This window comes from Microtus ochrogaster, chromosome 7 (assembly GCF_000317375.1).
Source record: "Microtus ochrogaster isolate Prairie Vole_2 chromosome 7, MicOch1.0, whole genome shotgun sequence".
NCBI lineage: Eukaryota > Metazoa > Chordata > Mammalia > Rodentia > Cricetidae > Microtus > Microtus ochrogaster.
Genome location: NC_022014.1, coordinates 52,484,881 through 52,501,885, shown reverse-complemented (window position 1 = coordinate 52,501,885; position 17,005 = coordinate 52,484,881). Strand labels below are relative to the sequence as shown.

At 44.6% G+C, this 17,005-nt stretch overlaps 1 non-coding gene across 1 annotated transcript; it reads right to left on the bottom strand.

The window, feature by feature from the left end:
* Positions 1–3,802: 3,802 nt before the first annotated feature.
* On the bottom strand, positions 3,803–3,874 carry Trnat-cgu. The gene has a single exon. It is a non-coding gene; the product is annotated as a tRNA-Thr (tRNA).
* Positions 3,875–17,005: the final 13,131 nt, after the last annotated feature.

The window sequence follows — 17,005 nt, the reverse complement described above, 5'->3', positions numbered from 1 at the left end:
ACTTAGTGAGACCCTACCTCCAAATTAAATAAAAAGGAGGGTGTAATTCAGTGGTAGAGTTTACCTAGCACACCAAAGGCCCTGGAATCACTCCGCCTCCAGTCGTGGAAGGGAAAAATCCACATCAGAAGGAATAAGGGACCGAGGCACATTGAGCTAAATGGCCAAGCCTAGGCTCTTTAGGAAGGCAGGGGGATGCATGAATGCTTTTGCTTCATGCTGCCATGAGGTGGCACCTGTGCAGTCTCTGTTGACAAGTCTTTGAGCCTAGGAGATGCTGGTCTAGCTGGGAACTTAGCCTCTTTTTGCTTGAAGAAGCCATTAAGACCTTTGCTGCCACTGTGTATTCTAAAACAGAGAGGTGTATGAGAAGCATTTAATTTCTTCTTATCAGAAGGTATGGACTAGTCATGTGAACTGCCTTCTCCCTGGCTGTCATTTCCCAAGTGGGGGTCTAAGGAGAACACTACTGTTGAGGCCCCTCCATCTCAGCACTAGTGACCTTCTTTCCTTCCCAATCTTCAGAGGACCTGTGTGAGACTCTTCTCAAAGACTGGACATGAAATCCATGCAGAAGCTCTGGAAATCCAAACATGGCTTTCCTATATCTAAACACACGTGGTTTAAATCAACAGAAAACCTCACCCACATGACCAACTTTGCTCACATAATTGTAAAAAACTTGCGCTCAGGATTTGGGTCACTAGCTTCCAATTCCATAGCACATAGCATGTTAGCTTCACAACTCCATGGCACCCCACATTCCCACCTCTTAACCTGAGCTGACACCTTGGGACTCCTGTGTAATCTTCCAAGCTTCAAAACAAAGACAAAGGAAACAGCAGACAGACTGGGAGACGGCTCAGAGGTGAGGCACGATGACAAGGGCCTGAACTCAGGTTCCCCAGCACCAAGCAACAGGCTGGATGGGGAGGGACACTGCATGGCTGCAACCCTAGCTTGGGAGTGCGGTGCAGAGAGGTGAGTTCCTGCAGACTGCCGTCTTGGGCTCCAGAGACAGATGTGTATCAAAAAATAACGCGGAGAACAACAGAGGACAACATCTTCAGGTGACCCCTAGCCTCCACCCAGTGCAATGTGCACACACACATGAATATGTACATGCACAGACACGCTATCCACCCATGTGCAATGTGTGCACACGAATATGTACATGCACAGACACGCTATCCACCCATGTGCAATGTGCACACAAACGAATATGTACATGCACAGACACGCTATCCATCAACGTGCAATGTGTGCACAAGAATATGTACAGGCACAGACACGTTATCCACCCACATGCAATGTGCACACACATGAATATGTACATGCACAGACACACTATCCATCCACGTGCAGTGTGCACACACACGAATATGTACATGCACAGACACAGTATTTTTTTAAAACAGAAAACACCTCATGAGTGAATTTGTACCCTTATTCTTTCTCTCCTTTCCTTCTCTCTCTCTCTCTCTCTCTCTCTCTCTCTCTCTCTCTCTCTCTCTCTCTCTGTGTGTGTGTGTGCGTGTATGTGTGTGTCTGTGTGCATTTGCTCTAGTGTTTGTGGGCAATGAAATCTCAGGGCTTCGTGAATGCAAGTGCTCTGCCCAAACCAGATTTTTGTGGTTGCAGCATTGTTTCTTGAAATGGGGCCTTATATGTAGCCCAGGCTGACTTTGAACTCCTCATCCTCCTGCCTCAGCCTCTCCAAAGTGCTGGAATTACAGACAAGATCACCACACTTGACTTGGAGCCATTTTTAATGGGGGAAGAATCTACATGCTCTCTGTAGTTCTTCAAAAAGAGAAGAATAGAGAAAACAACATAAAATACAACCAAAGGCCCACCCCACCCCTGGATAGTCCCTCCACTCTGCTGCTGCAATTGGTTGTGTCCTAAAAGGCCATCTTTGCCGCCCTTTTCTCTCCCTTCCCCTCCCCGATTCTTTCTTTTGTGGATGAGAACCTGTGAAAATAAAACCCCACTTGTAGCACCACCATCTTGTAGAAAATACCATGTCCAGGGCAAGAGTGGAACCAGTCCAAAAAGCTTCCCCATTCTATCTCTGTTCAAACCCCACTACCTGTGTCCCCCGAGGACGGAGAATCTCAGTGTCTCCAGCTCTGCCCAGGCCTCAGAGTCAGAGCTGTGCTGTAACATGCAGCCCCAGCCTGCGTGCCACAAGCGTGGTGATTCACAATTTGTTCACATGCATAGGAAGGCCGGAGCCGAGAAAGGGTGTCTCCATAATTACTCTACATCCTGTTTATTTATCAAGACAGGATTACTTTGTGTATCTCCGACTGTCTTGGAACTCACTCTGTGGAGCAGGCTGGCCTCGAACTCAGAGATCCACGTGCCTCTGCCTCCCAAGTGCTGGGTTTAAAGGTGTGGGCCAGCACTGCCCGTCTTACATGCTGGTTTTTGAAACAAGCTCCTCCACTCACCTCTCCCCTTTCCCCTTTCCATCTTTGGGACTATAGACCTGCACTATCACCCCCACCCCCTTTAAATGCAGGTGCTGGGAGTCTGAATTCGGGTCCGCATGCTTGCCCAGCAATATCGTTCTGGCCTGAACCATCTTCCTAGCACCTCCGGTTACTACTTTGCTATGCATTACCTTCCATGTAGTATAACATTCTCTTTCCTGGGTTGGCAATGTGGCTTTGTGCCACTCTCGGCAGGGGGCAGCGCAGGGCTCTCAGCGTGTGGCCTGGGAGCTAGAAACACCAGCACCATCCTGAAGTCCCTTAGAAACACAAACGGGACCACAGATCCCAGGGGACCGCAGATCCCAGGGGACCGCAGATCCCAGGGGACCACAGATGCAGTAGCTGTGCTTTAACCACTGCATGGTCACAATTGGGCCACTACTGCCAGTCAGGAATCTGAGCCATCACCCCCAGCCCACAGTTCCCTCTCTCTTTCTGGTTCGGAGAGCCCACCCAGGTTTGATTCCCGTCCACCTCCCCTGAGTTAGTTCTCTCAGAAGCGCGCTAGTCTCAGACAAGTCCGATCCAGTTTCCACAAACTAGGTCGAGACGTTCGCCAGAGTCTACAGGACTCTGGTCTAGAGTTGGAGACAGACAATGACCTCTTCAAAGGCACTTTGAGCGCCCTCAACAGCCTTTGAGAAAGCAAACCACACCTCTGTGATGTAATGTGATGGGCGTGCCGCTCCGCGAGCAGAGCCTCTGCAGCCAGTGTCTGGCTGCTCCCTCGCCAACGCCATCTCTGGGTCATGTGACCCATTTTAGCTAGGGGTAAAAGGAGGCTTTGGCCAGAGATTTACATTTTCAAGTCAGAATCGGTCCAAGTCCGGCAGGGATTTTCCCGAAAGCAATGCCCACCTGCGCGGACAGTGGGAGTGGGCTCCGTGTGGGGCAACAGCGGTCCTTTCCTTAGGCCGGGTGACGCTGGGTTTCAGTGACCAGGAAAACGTGAAGTACCCTGAAGCCAGCCGGGTGCCAATCTTTGCAAACCGTGCAGACGACCCTTCCAGGTTGCAGCCTCCACCCACCAAACTTCTCCCAGAGGTTTAAGCACCTCATGGCCGACAGGGGGCGCTGTTTTCAGGCAGCCCCAAGCCGGTGGTCCAAAAGGGCCGAGGTTGAACCACCCACTTTCGCCTTGCGCGAAGAGTGGAAAGGGAGGAGTTAGCGTGAAGTGAGGCGAAAAGGAAACAGTGGGGCCACCGGCTGTTCGGGGAAAGGAGCCACGAGCCGTGCCACAGTCACTCTTGAAAGGGGTCAACTACAAAAAGTGCCTCCTCAACCCAAGCATGGAGTGGGGCAGGCACGGACGGGGTTCGAACCCGTGATCTTCGGTTTACGAGACCGACGCCTTACCACTTGGCCACCGCGCCTGCGTTGGGGCGCTCGCCGCACGAGCCTCTATGCTGGCGGCACTCCCGTGAGCTCGTCTGACGAGCGCGAGCGCGGGCACGAGAAGAGCGCGGCAGCCCCGCCCCTCGCGGCCGGCCTCACGGGCGCGCGCTGGTGGCTCCGGCGACTCCGCGCAAGTCCACAGATCCTGAGCGGGGCTTGCCTGGTGTCTTGGTTCGAATACCAGCTCCGACAGTGGACTCCCTCACTTGAGCCGTGTGTCTCCCAGCCTCAGTTTCCCCGTTGGAGGAGTGTTTTTCTCCCTCCCCACAGGAAGCGTGGTGACCAGTTTTCATCATTAGCGCGACCTCAACTGCTCTGCTCAGGGTCGTGAATCGGTCCTTCGACTTTGCAAAATAAAAAGCTCCAACTGGCTCTTACTCAGACTGCCGCCGCTGTCTGGCGTAGGGAGTGTCTCTGATATCAGCACCAATGTCTGGAATCTTTGCTAGAAATGCGATTTATATTGAGGTTGAAAACCCTCCGTGTGGGTTTACATCCCCTGCACAGGACTCTTAGGTGCCAGGTGGAGAGGTCTGGACTGCTGCTGATCTTACGTTTCTATTCATGGATTCAAAGGCCTTTTTATTTTTCTGTAACTGGACTAATGATGCCATTCCCTGCACTTTGCCTTAATTTGGTGGCTTGTAATAGATAAGACAGTATAATCACAATTATTTCTATCCCGTGGTTTGGAAAATACAAATATCTGCTGCTCATTAGCATACTGCATATTAGCACGCTACTACTGAGTCGATTATCTATGCTAAAACAAGTACTATAACATTGCACACGAATGGACTTTCCCGTGTGCCTCGTTAAATAAAAGTTGCCTTTTGCCCGGCCTATGCAGTGAGTTCCAGGACAGTCAGGGCTGTTTCACAGAGAAACCCTATCTCGATAAACAAACAAACAAACAACGAAAAGCTGCCTTTCTAACTGCATGTTTCATGCTTTAATGGAATCTGTGACTGGGAGCTAGCCACTGGGGGGTTGTACCTGTTCTGCTGTCGCTACACATACGTGTCTTTGCTGCAGTCAGATAGTAGGGCCATCGTGTTAGGAGTGTCCACAGCCAGGGTGCGGTGCAGAAGCAGACAGGATCTTAGTACAAGCCAGGATGGTTTATGTCTGTCACCCCAGCCGCTGAGAGGCTGAGCTACGCAGTGGGACCTTGTAGAAAACAAAGGGATGCCAGGACCAAGTTTATCATTTGCTCTGTGGAAAACCCTCGGGCAAGGACACAGGAAGGCATGGGAAAACAACCATACATTTAAAAGCTAAAATCCAAGCTTTAAAGTACTCATAAGTTCATAAGGCCAGTGCTAGAGAAATGGATACCGGTACAGTGGCCGTCTGTCCTACCACACATCTTAGAGTGTTACTTGCAGACAGGCCTCAGTAAATACAGTGGACTTCTCTTCCAAGTGGTTCTAGAATTCCAGGCAAGGTTGTCAGTGCCGAGAAGCCAGCAAACACTATGGTAGTCCCAGAGCATGCTCCTTCTCAGGGCCCATGTTGGCTTTCCATTCTAATGAAAGAACTCAAATTCATAGAAAGTTTTCTCTGTCGCTCCAGGTTTCTGGCTTAGGAGGCACTCAAAGAAGAAGGCTTCCCAGATGCTCTGGGGAAGGTTGCTAGAAGGGTAAGGCTGCTGGCTTCTGTTTCCTGTTGTTTTGAGGTAAGGTCTCTTTTTGTTGCCTAGGCTGGCCTGGAACTCATAGCAACCAACTTTCCCCTTCTGCCAGGCCTGTGCTGCCACTTGGGATGCTGGCAAGCCTGCGTCATGTGAGAAAGCTCCCGAATGGATGAGCCCCATGCACAGGGGCGTGTTTTCTTTCATCTGTATGGCTGAGTTGCTCAAGTTTGAGCAATTTATAAGTGTCTGTATTTCCTTCGTGTGAAAAAGACACTTTCTCAGATCACAGAGAAACTAGCCATGGTTTTTTGTTTTCTTCCTGCACCTCTGTCCCAGTGCCTAGCTCCAAAGTAATTTTTTTTAACAAAACAAAACAAAACAAAAAACAATGTGACATGTGACTTACGGGACTGGAGGGATGGCTCAGTGGTCTCAGTGGCACCTCGGCTACCTACACACAGACGTGCTAGGTGTGAGACTGGCACACACAAACACAATTCTTGAAACTTGTTCATTTACTTTGCAGGGCTGTGATGGCAGGAGATACAGAATAATCCTACACTAGTTCAGAATTACGTATAATAAAGGGTTATTTATTTAGGGGAGACTCACAGATCACAGTCCTAGATCACAAACAGGGAACAGGAACAGAGTCTAGCTGCCGGAAGTGAGACCCTGAAGCAAGAGAGCAGGCACAGGCTTTACAGCTGCATTTACAGTATAAGAGACCGCACCCAAGTGGGCTGTATCTTAAAGGCTATTGGCTGAAGGGGCGAAAGGAGGGAGAGGAGTTCCCCCAGCACTGCTGGAAGTAGAGGAAGCATGGCTGTGGCTACTCTAGACAGAAGCTAGCCGGAGGGACTCCAGCCCCACCAGGCTGCAAACACCCTGTGTCACAACTGTCCAAGCTGTTTTCTTTTCTTTTTTTAAATTTATTTATTTTTTTATTTTTTAAATTTATTTATTTATTGAGGATTTCTGCCTCCTCCCCGCCACCGCCTCCCATTTCTCTCCCCCTCCCCCGATCAAGTCCCTCTCCCTCATCAGCTTGAAGAGCCATCAGGGTTCCCTGACCTGTGGGAAGTCCAAGGACTGCCCACCTCCATCCAGGTTTAGTAAGTTGAGCATCCAAACTGCCCAGGCCCCCCCAAAGCCAACACGTGCAGTAGGATCAAAAACCCATTGCCATTGTTCTTGAGTTCTCAGTAGTCCTCATTGTCTGCTATGTTCAGCAAGTCCGGTTTTATCTCATGCTTTTTCAGACTCAGGCCAGCTGGCCTTGGTGAATTCCCGAAAGAACATCACCATTGTCTCAGAGTGTGGGTGTACCCCTTGTGGTCCTGAGTTCCTTGCTCGTGCTCCCCCTCCTTCTGCTCCTGATTTGGACCTTGAGATTTCTGTCCGGTGCTCCAATTTGGGTCTCTGTCTCTGTCTCCTTTCATCGCCTGATGAAGGTTAATATTCAGGGGGATGCCTATATGTTTGTCGTTGGATTCACCTTCTTATTTAGCTTCTCTAGGATTGTGAATTATAAGCTCACTGTCCTTTAATTATGGCTAGAAACCAAATATGAGTGAGTACATCCCATGTTCCTCTTTTTGGGTCTGGCTTACCTCACTCAGGATAGTGTTTTCTATTTCCATCCATTTGTATGCAAAATTCAAGAAGTCCTTGTTTTTTACTGCTGAGTAGTACTCTAATATGTATATATTCCATACTTTCTTCATCCATTCTTCTATTGAAGGGCATCTAGGTTGTTTCCAGGTTCTGGCTATTACGAACAATGCTGCTATGAACATAGTTGAGCATATACTTTTGTTGTATGATGGGGCCTCTCTTGGGTATATTCCCAAGAGTGGTATTGCTGGGTCCAGGGGTAAGTTGATCCCGAATTTCCTGAGGAACCGCCACACTGCTTTCCAGAGTGGTTGCACAAGTTTGCATTCCCACCAGCAATGGATGAGTGTACCCCTTTCTCCACACCCTCTCCAGCAAAGGCTATCATTGGTGTTTTTCATTTTAGCCATTCTGACAGGTGTAAGATGGTATCTTAAAGTTGTCTTGATTTGCATTTCCCTGATCGCTAAGGAAGTTGAGCATGACCTTAAGTGTCTTTTGGCCATTTGAACTTCTTCTGTTGAGAATTCTCTGTTCAGCTCAGTGCCCCATTTTATAATTGGGTTGGTTAGCCTTTTACGGTCTAGTTTCTTGAGTTCTTTATGTATTTTCGAGATCAGAGCGGGGTTGGTGAAGATCTTCTCCCAGTCAGTGGGTTGCCTTTTTGTCTTAGTGACAGTGTCCTTTGCCTTACAGAAGCTTCTCAGTCTTAGGAGGTCCCATTTATTCAATGAGGCCCTTAATGTCTGTGCTGCTGGGGTTAAACGTTGGTGAAGATCTTCTCCCAGTCAGTGGGTTGCCTTTTTGTCTTAGTGACAGTGTCCTTTGCCTTACAGAAGCTTCTCAGTCTTAGGAGGTCCCATTTATTCAATGAGGCCCTTAATGTCTGTGCTGCTGGGGTTAAACATAGGAAGCGATTTCCTGTGCCCATCTGTTGTAGGGTACTTCCCACTTTCTCTTCTATCAGGTTCAGTGCCAAGCTGTTTTCACTTTTTCTCTTGGTGGCCTATGACTGGTGAATATGGGTTGTACAGGTGAATGGAGATGCAATTATCTGTCTGCTGGGGGGTTGCTGGCTGGGTTGTTTATGTCCAGTGTGACAGTAATGGCTCCTCCAGCTGGTCTCTCTGGACTGAGCTAGGATGGGCACCAAGGGCTTTCAAAGGCCCTGAGGGCACTCACCTGTGTTATTTCACGGCAGCTGGGCTAAGCCTCACTTGATGGCACACAGTTTTTTCCTGCAAAATTTGCTAAGGTCTGACCACCTTGGTGAGGCCCTGGCTTCCTGCTGGAACCCCAAAGGATAATCTCACCTTTAGGCAAGTTCAGCAGTCATTTCACTGCGGGTCCTGCATTTTCAGTTTATGAAGCAGTCCAGGCAAGAGCAGTTTCTTACCCAAATGGCTATCAAACTCCATGAGGAACCTCTTCGGTGTCCATCTTCCTCTTGAAGTAGATTGGTGCTGCCAGAAGCAGCTGTGTCTCACTGTCATGAAAAGTCCTAAGTTCTTAAAACATTTTAAATGCCATATTCTAAAGGTCTCTGAAAGATTTGAAGAATACCTAACTGAAATATATCTCTACATATCTAGAAAACCTAACTAACATGACTACAAGCTTGACTATTATAGACGACTATCCATTAACCTTTATTTCTTAGTTATACTTTACATTTCTAAATGAGCTGCACAAACACAATACCTTAATCAAGATCAGAAATACATATACACAGTATAACAAAATAGACCTTAAATTTGTATCAATAAACCAATATCCATATCAATGCAAATCTCTATAGCACTTTAGGTGGAGTCTTGGGCTACTGCCAAGTTCAGGAAGGGAGCTTCTGTAGCCACCAAGAATGTGGAACTGGGCTTTTTGGTGCCTTTTCTTGTTGGAGATTCTCTGAGAGGGTGGTGCTTGGAGAGAGAGGAATGGGACTTTCCAGATTAAGTAGGAGTGAGCTGGAGGTTCCAGACAAACATCCCAACCTTTTTTGGGTATATGAGTGCCAGTTCAAATCTGGCTACTTCCTGTTGACATAGGATGACATGGGGAGGAGGAGTCAGGATTTGGTGGGTTTGTGCTTAGTGGGAGTCATGGATGAAGAAGCATTCAGTTAGTTAACTGCCACCCTGGAGACTTCAGGAATCCATTCTTGGAGGAAGCAGAGAAGGCAAATTGCTAGCAGAAAAAAATAATTACCACCAACTATATGAACAGGGCTAGCCATAGGAATAGTGAGGGTTGTCAGAAAGAATGGAATGGAGATGTGCCCTTATTGTAAAAAACAGACAAAGGTGAATGAACAAGACACAAGAGCAGATAGGCTTGACCATCATGGTCCCTCATTGGGCCATTCTGGAAAACCAGAGAGGGTGGAGGGTCCCAATGCTGGACATTCCATTCATCCTGTGTAGTTACCTGCTTGAGCCTGGAGAGGTGGTACCAGCATTAATGTCACAGGAGCTTGGCAGCTGAAGGGGTGGTAAGAATCACAGTGCAGGGTCCTATCCAACGGGGCTCTAGAGACTTAGGAGATAACTGCTTGAGGATTACCAGGTCGAGAGAGAGAGAGAGAGAGAGAGAGAGAGAGAGAGAGAGAGAGAGGGGCATTGATTTTTTTTTTAGCTCACCACATGTCTTTGTTTTTGTGTGGCCCCATTTCATCCCCAAACTGGAATTATTCTCAAAAATGCCATCATGGTGTATACACTTTGCATCTTTTTGTTGCAGAGAGCACTGGAGGTCCAGCCATGTTGGCTCTGTGGAGTACATACTTTTCCCATCACAGACAAAGTGGCTGAGAGAAGTAAGTTAAGAAGAGAAATCTGTTTTCACTTAGGGCTTTAGGGGACACAGTTTGTCATGGCCAGAAAGACCTGGTGACTGGCAAAGCCCAGTCTACAGGGCAAGTACCTGAAGCAGAAGCGCATCTTGGGGTCTTATTCCCATTTTGAGGGCCTAGAAGTCCTCTTTATAAAAGCTTTTCTAGGTCTTTTGTGGATCCATGCCAGATAGTGGGTACCATTTGTAACTGGAGGTTTCTTTCCTGACAGTTCCCAAGTAACCACTCTGAGGCTTAATATTAATTACAAACTGTTTGACCCATTAGCTCAGGATTATTATTAACTAGTTCTTACAACTTAAATTAACCCATTCTATTATTTTACATTTTACCACAAGGGTTGTTACCTTACATCTTGCTTCTCTGGTGGCTGCTGGCATCTCTTCAACTCTGCCTTCTTTTCCCTGTATCTTTGCTTGGATTTCTTGCCTGGACCTATTCTGCCTGGCTATTGGCCAAATCAGTTTCCTTATTAACTACTGGTAATAAAACACATTCACAGGATACAGAAGGACATCCCATATCAGTCTTATAAATTTTAATGTAAATATCTGACAGGCAGATGGTCTTAAGAAATTCCCAGAGTCATTCAACCCACCCCCAAACCGGTCATGACACACGGTTGAGAACCACTGCCATGAGACCATGGAAGAAGAAAGCTGTTGCTCTTCCCCTTCTTGCCCTTGTCTTTCTAGTGAATCCGTTCCTTCACTGGTATTAGAGCCTACTTCTTTAGGGTTCCAGCATATACAGAAGACCAACTGAGACATCCAGCCCCATGGACTGAGCAACTACTAGATTCTTGGACTTTCTGTTCACAGCTAGTTGTTGGACTGTGATGTGGGAATGATTTCTTATTAATAAAGAAACTGCCTAGGCCCATTTCATAGGCCAACCCTTAGGTAGGCGGAGAAAACAGAACAGGATGCTGGGAGAAAGAAGTTGAGTCAGGGAGTCGCCATGGTTCTCCAACTCCAGGCAGATGCAGGCTAAGATCATTCCTGCAAAGATTACTAGAAATGGGTTAGATTAATATGTAAGAGCTAGCCAATAAGAGGCTGGAACTATTGGGGCCAGGCAGTGTTTAAAAGAATACAGTTTCCGTGTAATTATTTCAGGTATAAAGCTAGCCGTGCACGCAGCCGGGTGCTGGGGACGCAGCTCCGCCGCTCTTATTTCAACAGGACTGAAACCTATAAGTCATTCCTAAAAATACCTTTTCTATATATATATAGAGAGAGGTTCATTCTATAGTTCTGCTACTCTAGAGAACCCTGACATCTGCATGCAGATGCCTATGGCCTCAGTGCTCTGTTGCTATGAGGAGGCACCATGACCATAACAACTCTCTCTTTTTAAATGTGCTTTGGTGTGTTGCTGTCTTAGTTAGGGTTTCTGTTGCTGGGAAGAGACACCATAACCACAGCAACTTTTTTTTTCTTTTTAATTTTCGGGACAGGGTTTCTCTGTGTATCTCTGGCTGTCCTGGAATTTACTCTGTAGACCAGGCTGGCCTCGAACTCACAGAGATCCACCTGCCTCTGCCTCCCTGAGTGCTGTGATTAAAAGCAAGTATCATCCCTGCTCAGCTAACCACAGAAACTCTTAGAAAGGAAAAACATTTAATTGGGGTGGCTTACATTTTCAGAAGCTTAGTCCATTATCATCATAGTGTAGCATGGTGGCATACAGACAGACATAGTTCTGGAGAAGGAGCTGACAGTCCTACATCTTGACCCACAGGCGACAGAAAGTAAACAATGATATTGGGCATATCTTGAGCATAGGAGACCTCAAAGCCTGCGTTCATAGTGACACACTTCCTGCAACAAGGCCATATCTACTCCAACAAAGCCACACCTCCTGATAGTGCCACTTCCAATGAGCTTATGGGGGCCAGTTACATTCAAATTACCATCTTCCTACTCCATGGCCCCATAAACTTGTAAAAAATCACAACAAAATGCATTCAGTCCAACTTGAAAAGTTCCCATAGTCTCAATGTTTTAAAGTCCAAAGTTCAAAGTCTCTTCTGAGATTCATGCAATCTCTTAACTATAATCCCTTGTAAAATCAAAATCAAAGAGCAGATAACATACTTCCAACATATAACATCACAGAATATACATTACCATTCCAAAACATAGAAAGGGAGCATAGTGAGGCAATACTGGACCAACGCAAGACCAAAAACCAGGTGGGCAAACTTTAAACTCTGCATCTTAATGTCTGATGTTGAAGCGTTCTTCAGATCTCCAACTGATTTCAGCTTTGTTGTCTACAACACACTTCTTTCTCTTGGGCTTGTTCTACTATAAAGACAGATTCAGACAAAAAGGCTTCTAAACGGGTCACAGGAAGTTTGATAAATAGTCCATAGGCTTGGGAGAGAGAAAATAAAGGATAGAAAGTCATACATTAAAAGAATAATTTGAAGATAATACACTGAGGTTCTTAATAATAAGTCACATAAAAATAGAAAATACACAGAGAGTCTGGATTATGTATAATATTTTTTAAGATTTTTTGAATGTTAAGGACCTCAATGCAGAGAGGCACTTGATTGTGGGGGCTGCTAAGCTAACATAAAGATATCTTAACTTCAAAATTTGGGCCTAAGGATATGTTGCTTTGGAAAAGAGGTTCTAGTTTTTTCCACAGAAGATGAAAAGTGAGGATTCTTCCAGGCTAATATGGTTTAATAAAGTAAGATACCCTGAGAGGTCTCTGATGTGAGTGATTGCCTAGGTGATCCAACATCCAGAACAGCTTTAAGACAACTGGCTGAGACAATGCAACCTCACAGACTACTACAGCCAAGATTTAACCATAATTCTAAATTTTCTCAGGATTCTCAAAAGATTACCAGTGCAATGCCCCCAATCAGCAGAAAGTAGAATAAAAAACCATTCCCAAATCCCCCAAAATATTGTCATAGTCTCTCTCTCTCTCTCTCTCTCTCTCTCTCTCTCTCTCTCTCTCTCTCTCTCTCTGGTTTTTCAAGACAGCGTTTCTCTGTAGCTTTGGGCCTGTCCTGGAACTAGCTCTTGTAGACCAGGCTGGCCTTGAACTCACAAAGATCTACCTGTCTCTGCCTCCCGAGTGCTGGGATAAAAGGTGTGTGCCACCACCGGCTGGCCATAGTCTCTTTCTAAAGAAAAAGGGGGATATAATATAGAAATGATAAAAAGTAGATTATTAAACCTACTTTAATCCAAAAAACAACTGCTAATTTCAAAATACTCTACATTGATAAGGATTTTGATTTACTAAAACAAATTTAAGGTCAATTTTTCATACTGTATGCATTTTTACTCTTGTTTTACATATTATGTTTATAAAGCTCATTTAAAAATGTAATATACAGTTAAGAAATACAAATTAATTGTCATCTATAATAGTCAAACTTATAGTCATGTTAGGTTTTCTAGATATACAGAGATATATTTCAGATGGATAGGTAATCTTCAAACACTTAAAAGATATACAGAATTTAGCATTAAAATGTTTTAAGAACTTAAACTTTTCTTGAAAGTGAGACACATCTGCTCCTGGAAGCACCAATTTCTTCAAGAAGATGATGCACATCAAAGAATCTCCTTTTGGAGTTTGCTTTCAATGTGGCAAGGTTAGTCATTTGGTCAAGAAACTGTTCTTGACTGGATTGCATGACAATATGCTGTATAAACTGGACATGCAGGATCCACAGAAAAATGACTGCTGAACTTTGCCAAAAGAAGGTGGCAGAGTCCTTCATGGCTCTTGATTTATAGAAGAGTCTGCCAGACATTCTTCAGAACACAAAAGAACAAAGTGACTGGTGAATTTTGCCAAAATAGGTAGGATAGTCCCTCAAATTTCCTGCTTCACTGAGAACTCTGCCAGATACACTAGTCCAGTAGGCTGAAGATAAATGCCCCAATGTTACAGAAGAACTTTGTGTAACTGTCCAGGCAGCCAGATATCTCTGTCATTTCTAGGGTTCTGGAAGTTGCTTACAATCTTCACCTGTTTATTCAGGTAATATTATATCCTTCTGGGGTTATTGATGGAATTGAAGAATAGATAATTATAATTATGGTTTTCCTTTGTTACAATAAAAGATAAATTAGATATGAAACTTTAGACTCACAAAGATAGAATGGATAATAAATTATTTTCTTTAATTTGGCCAAATACAAAGAGACTAAATATTATAACTGTAATTCTTGCTTGTTACCTATTTTGTTATATATAATTTTACTGTTTCTAAGTTTAAAATCTTCCTTTTTAATTAGACAGAAAAGGGGAGATAATGTGGGATGCCTCTCTATATTTTGTGAATATGTTTTATTACCATTGGTTAATAAAGAACATAGGACAGAATATAGGTAGGTAGGTAGGAAATCTAAACAGAGATACAGGAAGAAAGAAGGCAGAGTCAGGGAGATGTCAGCAGCTTCTGGGGAAACAAAATGTGAGGTAACAAGCCATGAGCCTTGTGATAAAATATAGACTAATGGTAAAATATAGAGTAATGGAAATGAGTAAATTTAGTTGTAAGAGCTAGTTAGTAATAAGTCTGAGCCTTTGGCAAAAATTTTATAATTAATATAAGCCTTTGAGAGAAACTTCCAAATACATAACAGTAGCAAAATTATAGTTATGAAGTAGTAACAAAAATAATTTTATGGTTGGGGTCACCACAGCATGAGGAACTGTGTTAAAAGGTCATAGCATTAGGAAGATTGAAATTCACTGTTTTTTTTTGTGGGGATTGTTTGTTTTGTTATTTTAAAAAGAACACAAACTATCTTTTTTCATTTTACATACCAATCCCAGTCCCCACTCCCTCCTCTCCTCCCATTCCCTCCACCTACTTCACCCACCCCACCCCATCCACTCCTCAGTGAGGGTAAGGCACATTGCTTTGGGGGAAGGTCCAAGGCCCTTCCTACTATATCTGGGCTGAGCAAAGCATCCGTCCAAAGAGAACAGTTTCCCAAAAAGCCAGAACAAGCAGTAGGGATAAATCCCAGTGCCACTGCCAGTTGCCCTGTAGTCTGTCCCAGCTATATAACTGCAACCCACATTAAGAGGGATTAGTTTGGACCTTTGCTGTTTCCTTCCCTGTCTGGTTGGAGTTAGTGAGCTCCCATTAGCTCAGTTAGACTGTTTCAGTGGGTGTACCCAAAAAAAAAAAAGAGGTCTTGACCTCTTTGATCATATTCTCACTCCTCCCACTCTTTAACTAGACTTTGGGAGCTCAGTCCAGTGCTCCAATGCAGATCTCTGCCTCTGTTTCCATCAGTTGCTGGATGAAGGTTCTGTGGTGATATTTAAGATATGAGTCTGACTACAGGGCAAGACCAGCTCAGCACCCTCTCCTCTATTGATTAGGGTCTCAACTGGGGTCATCCTTGTGGATTCCTGGGCATTTCTCTAGTGCCAGGTTTCTTGCTAGTCCCATAGTGGCTCCCTCAATTAATATATCTCTTTCCTTGCTCTCATCTCTGTCCTCCTTTCATTTCGACTATCTATTCCCTCAAGATGTCCTCTCCTCTCCTCTTCCCCTTCTGCCCTCCCTACTCCCCACACCCCTTGCTTTTAGTCTTGTCAGGCAATTCTGTCTATTTTGAATTTCCAGGTGGATCTATGTACATTTTTCTTAGGGTTCACCTTGTTACCCAGCTTCTCTAGGATCATGAACTATAGGCTCAATATCCTTTACAGCTAGTATCCACTTATGAGTGAGTATATACCACTGGGTCTGGGTCTGAGTTGTCTCCCTCAGGATTGTTTTTTCTCTAGTTCCATTCATTTGCATGTAAATATCAAGATGCCATTTTTTTTAAAAAATTTCTGAGTAGTATTCCAATGGGTAAATGTGCCACACCTTCTCCATTCATTTCTCCATCAAGGGGCATCTAGGTTGTTTCCAGGTTCTGGCTATTACAAATAATGCTGCTATGAACAGAGTTGAACAAATATCCTTGTAGTGTGGTTGAGCATCTTTTGGGTATTGCTGGGTCCTGAGGTAGGTTGATTCCCAATTTTCTGAGAAACTGTCAAACTGATTTCCAAAGTGGTTGTACAAGTTTGCATTCTCACCAGCAATGGATGAGTGTTCCCCTTACTCCACATCCTCTCCAGTGTTTTTGATCTTAGCCATTCTAACTGGTTTAAGATGGTATCTCAGAGTTGTTTTGATTTAAATTTCCCTGATAGCTAAGGATGTTGAACATTTCCTTAAGTATCTTTCAGCCACTTTAGATTTTTCTGTTAAGAATTTTGTTTAGTTCTGTACCCCATTTTTGAATTGGGTTATTTGGAATTTTGATGTCTAATCTCTTGAGTCCTCTATATATTTTGGAGATCAATCCTTTGTCTGATGTGGGGTTGGTGAAGATCTTTTCCCATTCAGTAGGCTGCCTTTTTGTCTTATTGACCATGCCTTTTGCTTTACAGAAGCTTCTCAGTTTTAGGAGGTCCCATTTATCCCATTTATTTATTGTTGCTCTCAGTGTCTGCACTACTGGTGTTATATTTAGGAAGTGGTCTCCTGTGCCCACACATTGAAGGCTACTTTCTCTTCTATGAGGTTCAGTGTGGTCCGATTTATATTGAGGTCCTTAATCCATTTGGACTCGAGTTTTGTGCATGGTGATAGATATGGATCTGTTTTCATTCTTCTACAGGTTGACATCCAGTTATGCCAGCACCATTTGTTGAAGATGCTTTGCTTTTTCCACTGTATAATTTTACCTTCTTTGTCAAAAATCAGGTGTTCATAGGCGTGTGGATTAATATCCGGGTCTTCAATTCGATTCCATTGGTCAACGTCTCTATTTTTATGCCAATACCAAGCTGTCTTGATTACTGTATCTCTGTAAGAGAGCTTGATGTCAGGGATGGTGATGCCTCTGGAAGTTCCTTTATTGTACAGGATTGTTTTGCTATCCTGGTCTTTGTTTTTTGTTTGTTTTTCCATATGAAGTTGAGTACTGTTCTTTCAAGGTCTATAAAGAA